This window comes from Uranotaenia lowii, chromosome 2, assembly GCF_029784155.1.
Source record: "Uranotaenia lowii strain MFRU-FL chromosome 2, ASM2978415v1, whole genome shotgun sequence".
NCBI classification, from domain to species: domain Eukaryota; kingdom Metazoa; phylum Arthropoda; class Insecta; order Diptera; family Culicidae; genus Uranotaenia; species Uranotaenia lowii.
Genome location: NC_073692.1, coordinates 244,978,113 through 244,998,822, shown reverse-complemented (window position 1 = coordinate 244,998,822; position 20,710 = coordinate 244,978,113). Strand labels below are relative to the sequence as shown.

General features: G+C 35.6%; 1 protein-coding gene and 1 long non-coding RNA gene across 7 annotated transcripts in view; one reads left to right on the top strand and one right to left on the bottom strand.

Moving 5' to 3' along the window:
* The window catches only part of LOC129746801 (protein outspread), a 609,098-nt gene that overhangs the window by 121,990 nt on the left and 466,398 nt on the right, over positions 1 to 20,710 (bottom strand). The gene's annotated exons all lie outside the window — the stretch shown is intronic.
* LOC129746804 (uncharacterized) lies at positions 17,508 to 18,980 on the top strand. 2 transcript variants are annotated; one of them, XR_008737375.1, is made up of 4 exons: positions 17,508 to 17,653; positions 17,721 to 17,867; positions 17,929 to 18,571; positions 18,629 to 18,980. It is a non-coding gene; the product is annotated as an uncharacterized LOC129746804 (long non-coding RNA). The 2 variants fall into 2 exon arrangements; XR_008737374.1 differs by having other exon boundaries at positions 17,508 to 17,867.

Below are 20,710 nucleotides of genomic sequence, written 5' to 3'. Positions count from 1 at the left end.
AATTTTTTACAAAATATTACGCAATGTCGTCGTTGTCAAGCTTTTTGTCATGGCACTAAAAATTGTAGAATGAATGCCAGATGCATGTTTTGCGGCTCATTCGATCATGAAAAATCTAAATGCCTTTTTGGTGGTGATAAGCCAAAAACAGAATTTTTTAAGTGTGCAAATTGCGCAGGTAATCATTCCTCGAATTCTCTAGATTGTCCCGTTAGGGCAAAAATTGTTGCTTCTAGGAAAAACCCCAAAGTTCCCAGAAAAGTTTCTTCTCCTCCTTCCTCTTTTTCGTCTTCACACGTCAGATCGGCAAACAACCTGCCTGTTCGCAGTCAGCCTCGGCCTACATTGGAATCACGGCTGGGTAATACCCGAAGTGATTTTAATGTTACCTGGGCTGATTCTGCGCCCCAGACTCGTTGTTTATCGTTCTCAGAGGTGGTTGAAAATGGGTTGCCCTCTTCAGGTTTAACTAATAAAAATGGGAAAAAACCAAGTCTCAACGTTCATGCGAAGGCTTGGGAAAATCCCCGAAATTCAAATACTTTTTCTTCTCCTTCCTCTTCTGATTCTAACAATTTTGTTGATTTGGGTGAGATTACTGAGGAAAAATTAAAATTTTTGCATAAAAATTTAATGGAAATGATGCAACTTATGTTGAAAGCAAATTCAATGTTTGAAGCTTTCCAAACTTCTTTTAATTATGCTAACAAAATTATTATGACTTTACGATTCCCTCATGGATCCAAATAGATGTTTAAATATTATGAATTGGAACGCTAGATCTTTGCTGGCTAACCAAGACGAGTTCTTTTTATTTTTGAAAACTCAAAACATACATATTGCTGCCATCACTGAAACTTTTTTAAAGCCAGACAATAACTTGAAAAGCAATGCTTTCTTTAAAATTTTACGAAATGATCGACTTGATCGACAAGGTGGGGGTGTAGCTATTGTCATCAATAGTCGTCTCAAATTTAGACTTCTTTCTTCTTTCAATACAAAAGTCTTAGAAACAATTGGAATTGAATTAGAAACTTCTATGGGGAAAATTATAATTGTTGCCGCATATTTGCCTTTTCAATGTAGCGGTGAACAGAAAAATTTTTTGAAGGGAGATTTACAAAAACTCACCAGAAATAAATCTAAATTTTTTATTATTGGTGACTTTAATGCAAAACACCGATCTTGGAATAATATTTCATCAAATTCAAATGGGAATATTTTGTTTAATGACTGCTCTGCAGGTTATTATACTGTTGAATATCCTAATGGGCATACTTGTTTTTCTTCAATTAGAAATCCCTCCACAATTGATTTGGTTCTAACGGATTTAGGCGAGCATTGTAGTCAATTAGTTACTCATGCGGACCTCGATTCAGACCACCTTCCAGTAACATTTTCTTTATCCCAAAGTCCCATTGAAAACCCTTTAAAATCAACTTTTAACTTTCAAAAGGCTAACTGGGAGCGATATATGAATTTTATTGAACGTAATTTAGATGTAAACGTTCCACTGAATTCAATAGAAGATATTGATTTGGCTGTAGAAAATTTGACAACTGCAATAGTCAATGCTAAAGCCGCTTCAATACCTAAAGTTAAACATAAATTCAATCAACCTTTAATTGATGATGATCTTCAGTTTTTGATACGACTGAAAAACATTCGTCGACGCCAATATTAACGTACTAGAGATCCTTATTTGAAATTAATTTATTGCTACCTTCAAAAAGAGATCAAACGTCGTTTAAATTTCATTCGTAATGAAAATTTTGCTAAAGCACTAGAGGACATAAAACCCTACTCAAAGCCATTTTGGAAATTAACTAAAATTTTGAAAAAGCCCCAGAAGCCAATTCCTACTTTGAAAGATGGGGATAAACTTCTTTTAACTAATTCAGAAAAGGCTCAAAAATTAGCCCAACAATTTGAGTCTGCTCATGATTTTAATTTAAACGTTGTAAGTCCAATTGATGCTCAAATTTCCCTAGAATTTGATGATATTCTTTCTAAGCAAAATGTGTTTGAAAGTTCTTGTGAGACAAATATTGATGAACTTAAATTGATTTTCAAAAAATTTAAAAATATGAAAGCTCCAGGGGAAGATGGGATTTTCTATATTCTTCTTAAAAAGTTGCCTGAAAGCACTTTAAATTTTTTAGTTAAAATTTTCAACAAATGTTTTCACTTGGCCTATTTTCCCAATAAATGGAAAAATGCCAAAGTACCTCCAATTTTGAAACCTGGAAAAAGTGCTTCAGAGCCTTCAAGTTATCGACCAATTAGTTTGCTTCCATCTTTAAGTAAACTATTTGAGAGAGTTATTTTGAATAGAATGATGATTCACATTAATCAGAATTCCATTTTCCCTGATGAACAATTTGGTTTTCGTCATGGACATTCTACTACACATCAACTTTTGAGTGTAACTAATATGATTAACGCTAGCAAATCTGAAGGTTATTCAACTGGTGTTGCTCTTCTTGATATTGAAAAAGCTTTTGACAGTGTTTGGCACAAAGGTTTAGTAGCTAAATTAGCTCGATTTGATTTTCCTGTATATCTCACCAAAATTATTCAAAATTATTTGACTAGCCGAACCTTACAAGTAAGCTATCAAAATTCATGCTCTGAAAGGACACCCATTAGAGCTGGTGTCCCTCAAGGCAGTATACTTGGGCCAATTTTATACAATATTTTTACTTCTGATCTTCCTGATGTACCAGAAGGAAAAGGTAGAAGATTATTTGCTGATGATACTTTGCTTTCAGCAAAAGGTCGAAATTTACGGGTGGTACGCAGTAGATTGCAACAAAATTTAAATTCCTTTTTGAATTACTTGAAAATGTGGAAAATTTCTCCTAACGCTTCCAAAACTCAACTTATTTTATTTCCCCATAGGCCAAGAGCAAATTTTTTAAAACCTAATGAAAATCATTCCATAACTTTTAATGGGGTTTCATTAGAATGGTCTGATCACGTGAAGTACTTGGGACTTACACTTGATCGGAATCTTACTTTTAAAAATCACATTGAAGATATTCAATCTAAATGTAATAAATACACTAAATCTCTTTATTCTCTCATCAACAGGAAATCCCGGTTGTGTCTGCGAAATAAGATGCTCATCTACAAACAAGTTTTCCGACCAGCGATCATGTATGCAGTTCCGATTTCGTCTAGCTGCTGCGGGACGAGGAAGAAAGTCATCCAGAGGATTCAGAACAAAGTTCTGAAAATGATTTTGCGGCTTCCACCTTGGCACAGCACATCCGATCTTCATCGGATTGCAGGCATTGAATCTATCGAAGAGATGGCCAACAAAATCATCTCCAACTTCAGAGGCAAATCGATGCAGTCTTCCATCGCAGAGATTCGTTCTCTTTATGTTTAGTTTAATTTTAAGATAGTGTTTAGTTTTAAGTATAAAATATTTTTGCTATTACAGGATGTTCTCCTACATTAAAAACTTGATTGCGCTCAGCAAATTTAAATCTTATAAATAAATTTTTATAATCTAGTTACTTATAGGCTCTAGTTTGAGGCTCTGGTGACACATCTTACCGAACGACGACAATTTTTTAAGCCTGACCATGAACATCTAAGTTAATTCGAAATCAATCTTAACCAATTTCTTTTTCTGCCTAATTTCTGATACTTATCGGTCCGATTTAAAGAAACCTATCTCTCCGGACTGGGATTTTAATAAAATAAAAAATCTAAAAACCAACCAGTAGGCCTCGAATGATTGACTTTTAGATTTTTTCTTCAGCTGACATCCTAGTAAGGGCAATAATACTTTTTTTAACATGGCATGCTGTGATCAACGTTAATATTTAACCTACGGACATGAGTCCTTCCGACAATCCTAGGGATGAATCATCCCAGAGGATGAATCATCCCAGAGGATGAAAATCACGTACAATAAAAAACACCCAACAATCCAATAAGTGGGAAGATTTTGGATCATCTTCAAGCGGCAAAGGAAAAAAGTCAACAGAGCGGCATAGTTTTAGAAAAACTGGCGTTTTCGGCTTGTAAAGTGACCAAGAAGGAGGTTCAAAATTTAAATGAAGAAAGAAGACGAAAGACTCGTAACTCGGTTCAGTTTAAAAGATGAAAATTAATTTTGAGTTTCTTTTTTTAAATTAATCCCTGGAAAAGATTGTGATAAAAACTTTATACAAAGTTTTATTAACTTACGCGATTTATTTACAAGTAGTTTTGTTCGTTTGCTGGAAAATGTTGAAAAGGGTTAAATTTTGTGTTTTTTTTTCATTGTTTCAAGCAATAACGTTCTGACTCCCGAAATTAATCGTTTTGATGAAAAACGCACTTTGCCAAACCGAAGAAGACAACCCGGGGGAAAAATTTAATATTATTATGCTCGGGGTTGCAAGTTGAAAATATTTCGCAGGCAACAATTCGTTGTTTATTGCGGCAATATTTTATCCATTTTTGTTGAGGAAATTGAAAAAAAAGATACATGAACATCCAAACGATTATCGGCTAAGATGTCCGAAAGAATTGTTGGTTGTTGTTTTTATTTGTGGCCTTCGGGACAAATTTATTGAACAAATAACGGACTGGAGAGGTAACCGGGCACTTGTCCCTGCAGAAAATACATATTGAAAATAAAGGAGCGTCCATCGCCTTTCGGGCGTCGTCGTCGGTCGAGGGAAAAGATTCGAAAATAAACGGAATGAAAACAACCATTCATATTTTCGGGCGAAAAGTAACGGTTATATGGCACAGACTCGCACCCAAAACTCAAGAGGGCGGCAACTTTGAAAAGAATAAAATGAGCACGCGTTAAAATTGTTTTCTTTGGGGCCTCCAGAAGAAGACAATCCATTTGCTGTTGCCATTTATGGAATATATCTGCTAAATGTGCTGTTTTTCCTTAAAAAGATGGACTGACTGAGAGTGAGCGTTTTATTGTTATTTGATACCTTCGGGAATTGCTGTGTTGGGGTGAAGTTAATTGTTGAAGGAGTTGCGAAAAAGGCAAAATTGAAATCACTTCAATCACGCGAACACTGATGGGAAGGTTTGATAACTTTTATCAATCCGAAAAATTGATGAATCTTGAAAAAACCATGGAATATTTCATCAGAGCCTTTTAAACATTGTATATTTTATAATGGTTTCCGGTAAAATATATTAACCGTCAATCAACTTTTCTCTTCGTCAATCTTATTGCTGAAATATTATAAATTTCATTTCGTGATTCTAGAAATTCTTATCCTGCATCCGAAGACTAAAGAAATTTGAAGTGGCTGAAATTTCAGTATGTTTTACTCAACACGTTTGTCGCCATGGGACCCACATTCGATTGACGGGTGTATTTCCTGGAGGGCCCCGTCACATCAAAAAGCGTGTGACGCTCCTTACTAAAGTTATCCGCTCAGTTTAGCCACACATTAGTTTAGCTTAGCTTAGCTTGTTCGACTACTCATATCCACCTTAAATCGTTAAGCCCGAAATGCTTTAATTAGTCTTCAAAGATACTAGGTACCGCTTTCTCACGGTTTTAATAAAATATAATGTATTGTATCGTGTTCAGGATCGCCCCTGATGGCTTGGATCGATAGCATCAGACCTTTCTTTACCGAATAAAAAAGCACTCATTCTCAACTTTAGTGGACTGTATTTTACTCCGATAGACTTAGACTTTTAACAATTATGGACTTCTCACAAAATTGTCTCTTTTGGACCTCCGACACTAGCCTCTGAGGCCTCTGACTTGGCCGCTCGGGCCTCCGACTGTACCGTACTTGTTCCGTGATCTGTGTCCGATGATGGTTGGATGGGAAAAGAGGCCGAACCGAGGGCTAAATTTGTCTTGACCCTTTGGAAATCCCGAGACCCGAGGAAAACCCGAATGTTTTGGCGCGCATTACATCCGTTAAGGGGGGGGGGGGGGGGTAGGGTCTAACACTTTCAAAAAATCGATTTTTTTATTTTTTTATTTTCTTATTGTAAAACATTTCAAGAATGTTGTGTCAAATTTTCAAGTCATTTGAAGCAAAACTGTAGAAATTATAGGCCTTTATCTCCTCTTATCTAATACTGCAAGAAAGCAAGAGCAGAAACTTCAAACGCTTTTTTCTCGAAAGCACATTTTTAAAGTCCGTGGACATCGTCATTTGAAAACTACTTATCCGATTCTTTTCAAATTTGGAACATATTTTCTACATATAAAATACCAGACCCCAACGTTTTTCTTTTTTGTTTTTTTTTACTTTGGGGAGATTTTACAGGTGAAAAATGGCGGATTTTTTCGTGAAAAATCGTAGTTTTTACTTCAAACAGCCACAGAAATTTCATAAAAAAAATTTTAAGTTAAATAAAAACGTTGGGGTCCAGAAAAACATCTATTAAAAATATTTTGCTCTGATTTTTTGACTTCGGATGATTTTGTGCTGAGATACAGTGTCCACCGCAAATCCTGTTTTCTAAAAGGCATCCTCGAAAGTGCTCCGTCACCGGCTCATTTTTCAATATTTTTCTACGAAAAAATTACTAAATGTTCTTTTAACAATGCTTTGTATAGTGCAAAAAATTTGAATACATTTGTTTGAACGATAGCTCGAGAAAAAAATCGCGAAAATGGTGTTTTTTTATACCCGTTAGACCCTACCCCCCCCCCCCCCCCCCCCCCTTAATGCGCGCAGCATCGTCATGTTGCTACTGGGCCTTTTTCGCATATTAGGGCGGTTCAGTGGCTCGTTCGTTCCAGAACATATCGAATTATCCACTGCATTTCGAATTTCATGATCGCTGGCGTGGCTAAGTAGAACGAGTTCCACATCGCCAATGGTTGCTACTCCGTGATTGATCGAGGCCATCAATTTTGTACAAGGGCCAAAGGAATGCAGCTTAGCATTAGCAATTCATTCTCAATGCACAAAACTCATGCTATACGTTTAAAAAATGACAAATAACGGCGCCGGCCACGTCCTAGTAGTCAAAGAAAAATCTGTTATTCAATTTTCTTAAAAAGCTTGTTTTGAAAAATCTGAAACAATGATAAGTCAGTATCACCAGCTATAGAAACCTTCTGTACGTCTGCGAATCTTTGGTTGACCTACACCTCCTATGCTCCCAGACATTTTCGTAAGGAAGCTCCTTATAATATCGGCGAGGTGTTTTATTAAGAAAATTTAAAAAGAATTATGAACTCTCAAATAATTAGAATAGCAACCATTCGAATTTCCTACAAGCTAGCTGTGTCCCTCACTATAATCTCTAACGCATAACTGATTCTCGAAACGACTCTTGAACAGAATTAACAAATAAACACTAAAAAAACATAGAATGAAGAATCAAAAATTTGAAGATGATGCAATTTGATAACATGTTGAATTTTGGGAAAGGTTTGCAGAAAGTTTAATACATTTTAATACTTAAGTATTTGAGCTCACGAACTTTTATACTATCCATTGCTTAAACAATAACGAAAGAAAAATAAAACATTGTTACACTTTAATATTTCAGTCACTTGATTTCGCTCTTCTAAACTAAGTTTCAAAATAAGATCCCTAATAAATATGGAGACAGAGATATACATTACTGATTTAATAAAAAAAACTTGTGAAGATCGATAAAAAGATACGATTTATATTGTCAAATTTTACTTTAAAAATGCTTTCTTGAAATTTTTGTCAGTCAGATTTTACAGTGTCATCGTAATAACGAGTTAATTTAGTTAAAAAGTAATCAGTAGCAGAATAGAAAAAAAACACGATATAAAATATCAGACAATACAAACATCCCTGATTAACTCAAACGAATCGTGAAATGCTAAAACGAAAACTTTAATTTAAACTAAATCTTCAAAACGGTTCGGAAAGTAAATCAGAATTTTAATGTTTCTCAAAGCACTTAATGTGCATCGCAAATCGCTGCAAAACGACATTTTTAAATTCATGGAACTCGCTTTGAAAATAAATTTAAAAGAATACTTGGCTTCAGTTTACTTGAATTTTTGCCAAAAAGAACGTTGTAGACTCGTCCGCAGTCTGGCCAATGGGCCACACCCGGCCGGGGAAGCAACACTCTACCTCGCTAGACTTATTCACTCGCTCTAGGAAATTCTGGGAAAAGCTGAGTCGAAATTCGAGGACCTTCAAGGTTAAAAAAAAATTCTATCCGCTCAGTTTAGAAACACGTTGCAAATTAAGAAGTTCTCCTCCTTTATTTTCTCGATCCGAGAATTTCTTTGGTCCCGGCTAGTAAAACTACCAAAATGAGCGTGGCTACGAACGTGTTAAAGCGTATTAGTTTGTTTCCCATGATAACATAAGGTTTCGACCAGTGTTGCACTAACTGCTTTGATCCTGATATTCCACAAGTTTTTAATCAGTATCCGGAGCCGTAAGTCTGTAACCGGAAGCTGGAATTTGGTACCGGAATATGGAAACCTCGAGTAAGAAACCGAAATCAAAAGTCGGATACTGAAACCTTTTGTAAATTATTTTTTGGCATATCGGTGAAATGTATATTCTTGAAGAAAGAATATCAGAAAATGAAATTGATGAAGATGGATAGAAAAGTGAGAAGAAAATTTACAGATGTTGAAAAGAGCGAAAGAGCATTTTTGCGAGGAAAACTTATTAACGTACACCATACTTTACCCTGCAAAATTTCATTATTTAGGAGAAGTAGTACCGGGATAGAGGTGGCACTACCTCAACCTATACAATGAAATCTGGTTGGTCCGAAGTCTACATGTGGTGAACACGTATACTCCGGACGGGCAAAAATGCTCTTTAGCTCTTTTCAACATCTGTAAATTTCCTTCTCACTTTTCTATCCATCTTCATCAATTTCATTTTCTGATATTCTTTCTTCAAGAATATAAATTTCACCGATATGCCGAAAAATAATTTACAAAAACTTAATTAACAGTGGTTTACTTATCTTAAAAATCAAGAAACTGAAACCGGAAAATGAATATCAGAACTGGAAGTAAGTGCTTGGAAATAAAATACGAAAGATAAAAACTGGAACAGGGAGATGAAAACTAGAAGTTGAATATTCAATATTCCTCCCATTTATGTATTTTCGTCTGTTATTCTCATTTTTGAACGCTATTCTAATTTTTGTAATAATTGTAGTTTTTGTTACTTTTTTGTTGCTTTTGTAATCTTTATAATTTGTGTAAATTATGTTATTTTTGTAATTTTTGTAATTTTTTTAATACTTGTAATTTATGTAATTTTTGTAATTTTTGTAATTTTGGTAAATTTTGTAATTTTTGTAATTTTTGTAATTTTTGTAATTTTTGTAATTTTTGTAATTTTTGTAATTTTTGTAATTTTTGTAATTTTTGTAATTTTTGTAATTTTTGTAATTTTTGTAATTTTTGTAATTTTTGTAATTTTTGTAATTTTTGTAATTTTTGTAATTTTTGTAATTTTTGTAATTTTTGTAATTTTTGTAATTTTTGTAATTTTTGAAATTTTTGTAATTTTTGTAATTTTTGTAATTTTTGTAATTTTTTAATTTTTGTAATTTTTGTAATTTTTGTAATTTTTGTAATTTTTGTAATTTTTGTAATTTTTGTAATTTTTGTAATTTTTGTTATTTTTGTAATTTTTGTAATTTTTGTAATTTTTGTAATTTTTGTAATTTTTGTAATTTTTGTAATTTTTGTAATTTTTGTAATTTTTGTAATTTTTGTAATTTTTGTAATTTTTGTAATTTTTTGTATTTTTTGTAATTTTTGTTATTCTTTTAATTTTTGAAATTTTTATAATTTTGGTAATTTTTGTAATTTTCGTAATTTTTGTAATTTTTGTAATTTTTGAAATTTTTGTAATTTTTGTAATTTTTGTATTTTTTGTAATTTTTGTAATTTTTGTAATTTTTGTAATTTTTGTAATTTTTGTAATTTTTGTAATTTTTGTAATTTTTGTTATTTTTGTAATTTTTGTAATTTTTGTTATTTTTGTAATTTTTGTAATTTTTGTAATTTTTGTAATTTTTGTAATTTTTGTAATTTTTGTAATTTTTGTAATTTTTGTAATTTTTGTAATTTTTGTAATTTTTGTAATTTTTGTAATTTTTGTAATTTTTGTAATTTTTGTAATTTTTGTAATTTTTGTAATTTTTGTAATTTTTGTAATTTTTGTAATTTTTGCAATTTTTGTAATTTTTGTAATATTTGTAATTTTTGTAATTTTTGTAATTTTTGTAATTTTTGTAATTTTTGTTATTTCTGTAATTTTTGTAATTTTTGTAATTTTTGTAATTTTTGTAATTTTTGTAATTTTTGTAATTTTTGTAATTTTTGTAATTTTTGTAATTTTTGTAATTTTTGTAATTTTTTAATTTTTGTAACTTTTGTACTTTATGTCATTTTTGTAATTTTTGTAATTTTTGTAATTTTTGTAATTTTTGTAATTTTTGTCATTTTTGTCATTTTTGTCATTTTTGTCATTTTTGTCATTTTTGTCATTTTTGTCATTTTTGTCGTTTTTGTTCATTTCGGTCATTTCGGTCATTTCGGTCATTTTTGTCATTTTTGTCATTTTTGTCATTTTTGTCATTTTTGTTGGACAAAACTGCATAACAGAAATTGACAGGGCGTTGGGCAGCAGAAAATGAATCACTTATGTTGGACTACACTTGAAATAATCACAGATTGAACAAATTAAACTAAAGTATCTGTGGCAGAAACAATTATCCAACCGACCCCTCCAGTCCGACTCCTCCTACTTTACCCACCTTGCAAAATCGTTCCGCGGAACCAGTCCTCCGCATTCACAGCACGAGATTGGAGGACGGTCCGAGTTCTGTTGCAATTAATTATGCGCATGATTCATGCACCCTTTTGGTAGGTGGGGCACTTTTTCGGTGCGCACAATCGGATATTTAAAAAAAATGAACCACAGTTTCCCACATCAACCCCTTCTCTTCTTAGCTGCTCCCCTCTATTTCCAACACTGAATATCGCTAACGGTGTCGAGAAGAACTTGCTGCCAAGTTTGGTTAAACGAAACAAGTGAGTTATAATCGCATTGGCCGTAAATTATCGGTATTGATCGTCGCCGCATGTTGACTTGTCCGTAACTTTGTACGTATGTACGTGTGTCCGGCTGACCGATCGGGGGGCCCTTTGACTTTGACTTCGTTCGGTCCATTCCATTCCATATCATTGCAAGTGGTCAACTTCGGTGCGCTTGATTTGACTTCACACAGTGAGTATATAGTTTGCAGACGGTAATTGGAGGTTGTTTACCCTGTTTGTCAAACGACCAAGAAGCCTAAGTTCAACATAAAAATTGAACTCACAACGGTGCAATTGTTTATTTCAATAACTTTTTTTCAACAAATTTATAATTTTCCATGAAAAAAATAGAAAGTGTTTACTGTACCTGTAAGTCTGGTATTTAAAAAGCCGATAAAAAATGAACACTTTATATTAAAAGACTCTTGAACAAAAAGCAAAATTTGTGTGATGAATGCACAAAATTAATCTTAAAATTTGATGTATATGCTACGGCTTTACCACCACAAAAATAAGATAAAAAGTGTATTCGAACTTATTGAACATCCTGTACATTGAACAATTTACAACACGGTACGCTAAAATGCTTCGATATATCGGAAAGTTTTATAAAACCATGCTTCCACATTAATTCACGTTTTGTTCAATAACTAAAGTGAACCAAAAAATGGCCATTTTGCAACTCCGAAGAGTCACTGTGCCCCTTAATTTTGGTTTTTTTTCTGCATCGCACCACCATCACTGCTGGTGCCACCGCCCTCTCGATCGGTGGTCGATCGATAAGCTGATTAATAGCCCTCCCCGTGGTAATATATGTATCGGTGACATTTAATTCGCAAAGAATAAAGGAGAAACCGAAAAAGTACTTTCCATGCTAATGTACATTGCTCATATTCACTTGGTAGTAGGATGGCTGATATACTGATGAAAATGAATTCAGACGTAAGCAATATTCAAGTTCATAAGTGTTGCTGAACTTGGAATTCGTTTGTTCATTTTGTTGTATTTAAAATTGCAATCATCATAAATTGAAAAGAAATTCAAATCAGCCATCCTACTACAACTCGGTAATCGGTACCCTCGATTAAAACATCAATCGGAAGGGTGACCAATGATTTGTGGCTCAAGTTTGCAACGAGCTACTGAGCTTCATGATCATACAAAAGTACCCATCTAGTAGGCAGTTTTCACTCCCTATCTTTCCCTCACTCCTTGAACGAGATGATCATGGCATACTTATCTGAAACTCGAGAAATGTTGTATTTCGTGTTTAAAATTGGGCATCAGCAGATACGTTCGCTTACATTGTTTCCAACATGTTGTTTCCCAAGAATCACGATTCTGTGCGCCTAAATGATTTTTTCCCTCTGCCCGCGTGATTATCCCACATGCGCTAGCTGATTAGCGATAATCGCACAGAATGAAAATTGCTCCAATGCTGTGTCTGTGTATCCTTGATGTTCCGGGATCTCTTGTGTGAAGGATGGAAAGACAGATGAAAGATTACAGCAGATAATTCAGATAAAATGCGATCACGCACGTACCAAAATTGCACTCTTCAATTGCGCGCTAACGTGAATGGAGAGCGAAGGTAATTATGTAGGTATCCCTTTGCCTTTCTGATGATATTATAATAATGATGGGAATGGATGGGTGCCCGACAAACGATCAAAAGTGGAACACACAAACGCAATCTTGCGAAGAAACACAGGTGCTCTTGTATCAATCTCGCCGCCCTTTGGCGAATTAAGAAATACAACAAATTATATTTCTGCGTGCTTTGAGCAACGTGCCCGAATGAGCCCGAATTAATCCTACCTGGTATTTCACTATTATTGTTGTTCCTTGAACCACTAACAATATAAAGCAACCTAAGTTTTATTTTTTCATAAAATCTTTTAAAACATTGAATGAACTTGAACTTATTATCAATGGATATAAAAAAAGCAATCAATCCTTACAGGGTGGCAATTTGAAAGTGATACACTTTGTTCATGACCATAAAACCAACTTTTTAAGTTTCTTTAGAATCGATTTCAATATCATAGTAACGTAGTAAAATATCAATTTAAGTACATAATTTCAAATCTTTCGCATGGTTGCCAACATTTTTTTTCGAAATTCAGGAACGTGAGAAACAAAAATCAAGGGTGAAATTATGAATCCTATTCGATTCGAGATACTCGTTTCGAGTTTTATTCGAATCGAATTAAAATCGGTATTGCGTATCTCGTTCGAGTTCTAAATTTTAACGTACTACATTTCGAGTAAATCGGATAGTACATTCGAATTGAGCTCGTTCAAGATCGGTAATGCCAATGTCGGTCGAATCGAACGAAACTCGATTGTTTAGAGTTCCGTAATCCCGCCCCAGGATACATCAGAGTAACGGAAACCTCTGTCAAAGTGAGGACCTGTTTTTGGACGTCGCTCCACATTTTGACCTTCTTCAGTGATATCTTATGCTGTTCAATACCACCTATTTCCATCATATTCACAAAAATTTGGGAAAATCAGGATTATTTTCAAAAATCAGGGAAAAACTATGGCTTATCAGGTTGTCAGGCTGAGCCCCCAAGCAACCAAAAGTCTCTTATCTACTTCAACTCGTGCCTCCAAAGTTCGAATTTCGCTGAACAAAGGTTCTAGAGGGATTTGGTACCGAATTTTCTCAAATGTAAGCATGAAAGTTACAAAAGGTTCCTCAAAAAGCCTTCTATGGATTTGAAGTTCCAAAAAGTTCCTCGAATAGCTTATTTTGTGACATGTCCATCGTATCCACACAGTATAAAAGTTACAAATTAGTTCTCAAATTGCCTTCTGTGGACTTCAAGTTTCAAGAAGTTCCTAAAATAGCCTTTTTGTGACATGTCAATTGCATCCACACAGTATAAAAGTTACAAATTAGGTCTCAAATAGCCTTCTGTGAACTTCAAGTTCAAAGAAGATCCTCTAATAGCCATCTGTGAACTTCAAGTTCCAAGAAGTTCCTCAAATAGCCTTTTTTGTGACATGTCAATCGCATTATTCAAAATAAAAGTTACAAATTGGTTCTCAAATAGTCTTCTATGGACTCGAAGTTCCAAAAAGTTCCTCAAATAGCCTATTTTGAGACATGTCCGCCATTTCATGAATATGAAATGTGAACGAACATCACATAAGGGCATATAATAAATAAAACATTTTTTGGAGTTTGGAAATTGTTGAAATGTATAATTTATATTGACACTTCAACTCAGAACAACTTATAGCTAACTCGCAAATGTTTGATTGTGAAAAATGTAAATATTTTGACTTTATAAAATTTCGTCCAACTGTATTTACTTACCACGAATTTATGACACATTGAAAGTCAGTTGAAGCAATTCATTAATTAAATTTCAAGATTAACTCAAGAATTTGTATAATTTTTAGCTTAACAGTCATAAACATGGAATTTCATTTTTTTTAAACCGATATCATTTTAACGGATGATTGATTTATACGCCGTTTCGTAATGTTTCTTAGTCATAATCAACATGCGTCTCTGCTGCTGGCTGCCCTTGTGGGTATTCTAGGAAGCTTATAACCACTTCGAATTTTAGCTGCCGGTAAGGCAACATCTAGGCGTGGCGTCGTGGCAGCGTGTTTGGCTATCATCTCACAGGATCGGGTTCAAATCTGGTACCAGGACTAATTTTTTCCATTAGGTTGTTTAATCGCTTGAGTAAGCGAATCAAATAATTGTGCAATTAAGTAAGATTAATTAAGGGAGGTGATGGGAGGAATAAAGATGGATGCCGAGAAACCGGCAGCACCACATGGGCTGGTGGTGGCCAAAGTAATACCGTATTTGTTTTCACCACCCGAAAGTGTTGCACCTTCCACGCTGAAAACGAGCATGAATCGAGTTTTGCACTCACCTTTGTTGGTGTGTGTGAAATCGGCAGTGTCAACAGAAAACATCAAGCTGTCAAAAATCCATTACAGCTGGTATTTGTTTTCGTTTGACTTCGAAAATTGAAATCAAATTTACTTCAGTTGATCATTGTCTTGCAAATAATATAAAAATTTTAGCATGAATTTATGTACTATGTTAAATTGTGAAAATTTCAGATTAATTTTATTAGAGGCTTGCTTGGTAGATTCGCCTCTGGCCCTGATGATAATAACTGCAATAACGGCTGATTCTGAGCGGTCTATGTTTGCTGCTGCAGGACTGCAGTTACCCCAGCTTGATGGTTCCGATATTTTGTCAGAGAGTATCGTTTATTCCTCGCAAATCTCATCTTCTTCGTTCGAGTATTTCCGTTTCAGATTACAAATAAAAAATCGAAAACGGCGAACTCGGATCGCGGAAAAGTTTAATAACGTACCGAAACGAACGAAATTGAAGCCCTTGTAGGAATGAATCATCCCACAGGATGAAAATCCCGTATAAAAAAAGAAATTCAAGCCCCCAATGCGGGTGCAGTCTCGAACTGCCTTTTTTGAAGGGCAACGGGTTGGAATCCGGGACTTGACGCAACCGAGCATCATCACCCTAAGTAAAGCACAGTTCTTTCCCGATTTTCACGCACTCGGAGGCTTCAACGCTCGAAGCTGGCTTGTAGCAGAGTAGCTTCGAAGCAGCTTAACGCTTCTTGCTTCACGAGACCAACTTAAGGGACCCGCCCGAGCAAGAGAACTCTTCGGTTTGGGCGATTCCGTCAGATCTTTGGGTTGCAATTTTTGCACTCGGATTTGCTGTTCTTCTTCGGTATCTCCTGGAACCGATTGCAGCAAGCCTTCTGGGCACATTTCTTCTTGGGAGCGTCCGATCCGCATTTTCCATTTTTGCTTGAAGATGAAAACGAGTGACTCTTGGTAACTTTCCGGCTGCCTCCAGTTGCTTGAGGGCCGAGATTCGTTTGTTTGCTTTGGAACGTTTTCTCCGGATAAAATTCTCCGCCTCTGCTGGAAACGGCACTGGTATTGAATCCGGAACAAGTTTCCGTAAATTAAGGAAAAACGCAATGTGGAAATAGCTAGAACGCAATTTTTGCGGTATAGAAATAAACAAGACCAGCTGATATTTGTTTACATCGGGAAGCACGTCCTGTCAAAAATCATGATAGTATTGGTGAGAGCGCCAGCAACACCGAATATTTTCAGAGTGTTCCACCGTCCACTTTATGGTGCACTACCAGTGGGCCACCATCCCTGAAAACGAGCATGAAAACAGCAAAAAGTGCACTACCGGTAGTGCCCCGGTGCACCACCACACGAAAACGAATTCTCTATAAGAGAGGAGAGGAGAATTATTTTTTGTTTTTGCTGATTAAACGTTTACTTGTGGGCTGAATAGAAGGCCGTTCAAATCTGTAATGGAACTTTAAAGTTTCAATAAGAACTTAAATTTTGGGCTAAATAAAACGAACTTCAGCACATTGATTATGCTGATTAAGCTGTGTTCGACCTTTTTAACGAGACTTTTGGTTGCTTGGGCCTTTAATAATCAGATACATTGGCATCTCTGGGTATATTCATCTGGGCAGGGTGTGTGCGCGAAGAAAAGCATGGCCTACTAAAGCATGGCCTACTAAAGCATGGATCACTACTAATCTGGACGCATTAAAAAGGGTCTATCTCGGAGCTATGTAAACGAAATAAAAAAGTTTTGTGCTCAAATTGTAGGGTTTCTAATGCACTTTCAAGGATAAATAACAAAAAAAATATTCCGATGTTGTTTTGATGAAATTTCGTACTTTTCGTCGAGAACCACTCATCTAAGTTTGGACACCCTATTCACTGACCTCAGCGGCCATTCACTGCCCTCAGTGGCCATTTTGTTCCAAGATCTCTTCATCTCTGTTGTATCCCGAGTCGTCCTACCATTTTTCTTCATCTTCTGATTAACAATTGCTCAAAATTTTTCGATAGGGCGGAATTGAGGGCAGTTGGGTGGGTTGACGTTCTGTTCGACAATATCCACCAGTTGGCCCGATACCACTGTAGTACCTCTTCGCTGTAGTGGCAGCTAGCTAAATCTAGCAAAAACTTTACTGGTTCTTTGTGAGATCCAACAAAAGGAAAAAAACATTTTTCAGGCACTCCTCCTTGTACATTTCGGAGTCCAAGGTCTTGTTTTTCACAAAAAACCGGGGTTTTTCAGCCGCAGCTCCAAATATCTTGCCAGACCAAACACTTTTCTGCAAAGTTATTGGCCAAAACCAATTTGAACTTGATGGGGACATCACTCAAACCAGTGGCTTTGTAAAATTTTTGGTCAGGAAGCCTCCTCAAATCAGATTTTTCGATTTTTGAACCAGACACGCTCATTTTAATTTAACCATTTTTTATTGAAAAATAACCATTCTCTGGTGTGGTGTGGTGTGTCCTGTAAAACTGCTAATATGGTTATTTTTCAACAATATTTTATGGTACCATTTAAACCATATTTCTAGTTTTCGGGTATTAATTAAAAAAAGGATGAAAATTTAACCTCAATTGAAAAAAAAAAACGGAAAAATATTGTACATTTCCGCAATCATGGGGTCGTTCTTCGCGCTGCATCTTTCCAATTTTTTTTCATTTATTAGCAATTTGCAGTACAATTTTTCAACAGTCTCCGGATTCAACGTGAAGACTTAACTGCTGCAACAATTAACGCATAAGGTAAGTTTTATTCATTAACATTCATCCTATTTAAAGACATTGAACTTTAAAAATCAAAACTCTACAGGAACCGCATTTTCTTCGGAATTTATCGTCTCGTCCTTCGTCGTCAAGGATAAGTTGATTGATGCTCCTTTTTTAAGGCGGAACGCCGAAAAGCTACGAAAAAAATCCAAAAAACGCTCATCCGGATGGAACAGCGACCAAACGTAAGGTTAGTATCGCTCGATTTTGAAAACCTCCAACTTGCCATTGAAACTACATGTTATTTTCAGTTTGACAAAACCAAACCGGCCTAGGAAGATTGCCCCGGAAAGGCTGCTCGCCGGGAGCTGGAAAAATCTAAAAAATAAAACGACAGCGATGAGGAAGAGGGGCAAACCTTTGAGGCCGCTGGAAGAAATTTCAACTTCGATGATGAGAACGATTCGGGATTGGCCGGAACGGCCCAGGTCAAGACGCTTCGGCTGGCTAAGAAGTATTTGAGGGAGGTAGAGGAAGCTGAAAGATCTCGCCAGGAGGTTGGAGAAGTGCATGATGGTGTTTCGTCAGCTTTGATGGAGTATCGGGAGATTTACCGGGAAGCAAGATTTTTCAACACCTGCTTCTGTTTACCGGGTGACGATAAGTGTCTTTACGTAGCCAACCAGTAATAGTATCGTCGTACGAAATTGGATTTTAACAAAAAGTAAAAGCTGACCAGTACCAAGCATCAGAAAACGGGCCTCCATTTAACTGCGATTTTCTATTATTTAAAATATCTGGTAGTGTCGGCTGGTAGCAACGAAACCAAAGTTTTAAACGGAACCACACTGGAACCCGCGAACACATTGAGTGGCCCTTCGGAATCGATCACTGGAGTTGTTTTTCGGAAGAATAACCATCAGTTGTATTCCTGCAGCAAATTTCGGAATCACTGTAAGTAAGATTTGCTTCAAAAAAACATTTAGATTAATAGATATTTTTAAATTTTAGGCTATGGTCATCAGAAGACGGTCACGGCAATCGATGTACTTTTGAGGGAACGTGATCAACATCTGGAAATTAGTTGAAGAAACGCAGCTCGTTTGCCACTGTCTCCCGACAACGGATAGCATCGAGTGCGTTCGATTGCTTGGCGAAGAGGACTTCCTTACCTATGGAACCGAGAGGTCCCTGTCGTTGTGGAGTTCCGATAAAAAGAGGCCCCTGAACACTGTTCGATTGGCTGGCTACATCCGCCAGTAAAATCAATCAAAAATGAAAAAAACGCCATTCTTAAAAGTTCGGAGCAGAACCGGAAAATAAAGTTTTGCTTTACTGGAAAGCCAATCGGGACCAGAGGAACCAGAGTGTTGAACAAACAAGAAATACAATATTAAAAAAATGAAACATTGTTTTTTGCTATTCTGCTTTCCGAATTACGATTCAAAAATAACCATTTTTCTACCTCTAGGTTGCTGTCTCTTACGATTGAAAAATAACCATATTCGAACTTCTCCCCTAGGAGTCATTTTATGGCTTCTCATGGAGAACTCATAAAATGACATTTCCCGGCAAAAGGTCAAAAATGGTTATTTTTGAATCGTAAATGGTTTAATAATTTCTAGCGTGGACCACATCGGGGTTTTGAACGTGGGTGTTAAAAATTAATTTTCGTCTCGGGGCTTCTATCACGTGTAACTTTTTTGGAACAAAACGAATCGTAATGAAATTTTCAGCACTGATAGAGGAAACATTTCCGAACAAAGTACTGTCAAAAAATTCGAGATCCGACAACTAGGAGCGCTATGGTATAATAAACAGTGCGTCCAGATTTCTGATGATGCATGCTTTATGCTACGCTGAAATTTGGAATGCTTAGAGCTATCAAGTGAAGTTTCGTTCTTTACCAAAAATCAGTAATTCAATATGGCGTAACACATGCGATTTGTCCTTCTCTGCATTGCGATCTTTTCACATTTTTCAATCGAAGCAACCCAATTCTTTCTTTTGTTTGATTGCTTCAACCTAGCTCGGGGGATAATATAGTTAAGAGGCAATTATTTTGAAGATTGGTGCAACATTAGCCAAGCTGTTTGAATCTTTTTACACAAACTCCACATGATATCGCTTTTGTATCACTTGCACTAGAACAACATCAGCATCCAATTCAAAATTTAAGAATTCGTGAATTTTACCACTTCTTTCGATGCGAACAACGGATCCGCAATCAAGTAAGATTCTTTCAACTCCATTAGGCAAATTTTCCCATAAGTTTGGAGCACTTATTCCGGTGGCCAACCCTGCTATGAACATCCACACGTTGATACCATTAAATAACAATTCACAAAGATTCACTCAATTAAAACACGGAAATTATCGGAATAATTAGCAAATCCAAAAAATACGCGTGCGATGTCAATCTGCCATTGCCTACTTCTCTTCTTGAATTTCGAATCTTCTAATGAATACATAATATACAATTGCATTCGGAATGCGCAATTCCTTTAAAAAAATTTGCGTCAATGTCCATTTTAAAGGACTCTTAAGATTTCAATGAAATATTACCAAGCAAAATCTGTCAGTTTTTTTTTGCACCTAACGTAAATTCACCAAATAACACGATCCGATGAGAAAGTGTCAACACAACACTAAAAATTCCCTTGAAAATGTATGTAATAGCTTTCAAGCATGTCAACAAATAATAACATGTGGGCGACACTGTATTCTGTGCTGAAAAGCAGCACTTTTCGAGACTGTTTTTAGTGTCGAAATGTTGCTAAATATGTATGTGCTTGCTAAAGGAAAGTAACAGCTTAAAAAAGACAGAAACAAGATCTGCCATAACTACTGTTAAATTTTTATGCTATAATGCCGTAAAAATGCCTGCATCATACAGCCTTTTACCGGTAAATCAATTTGTAGTCCGGTCAATTTTAGCCAAACACGTTTAAAGCCAAATGTCATTTGAACATTTGGATAGATAATCTTGGTTGGGAACAATTCTAATTTCTAACGGCAAAGTGAAGTGATTGAGGGGAAAATCATAGGTACCAATATCGAATGCACTGTTTGGCTGAATGGGATGCCCAATAG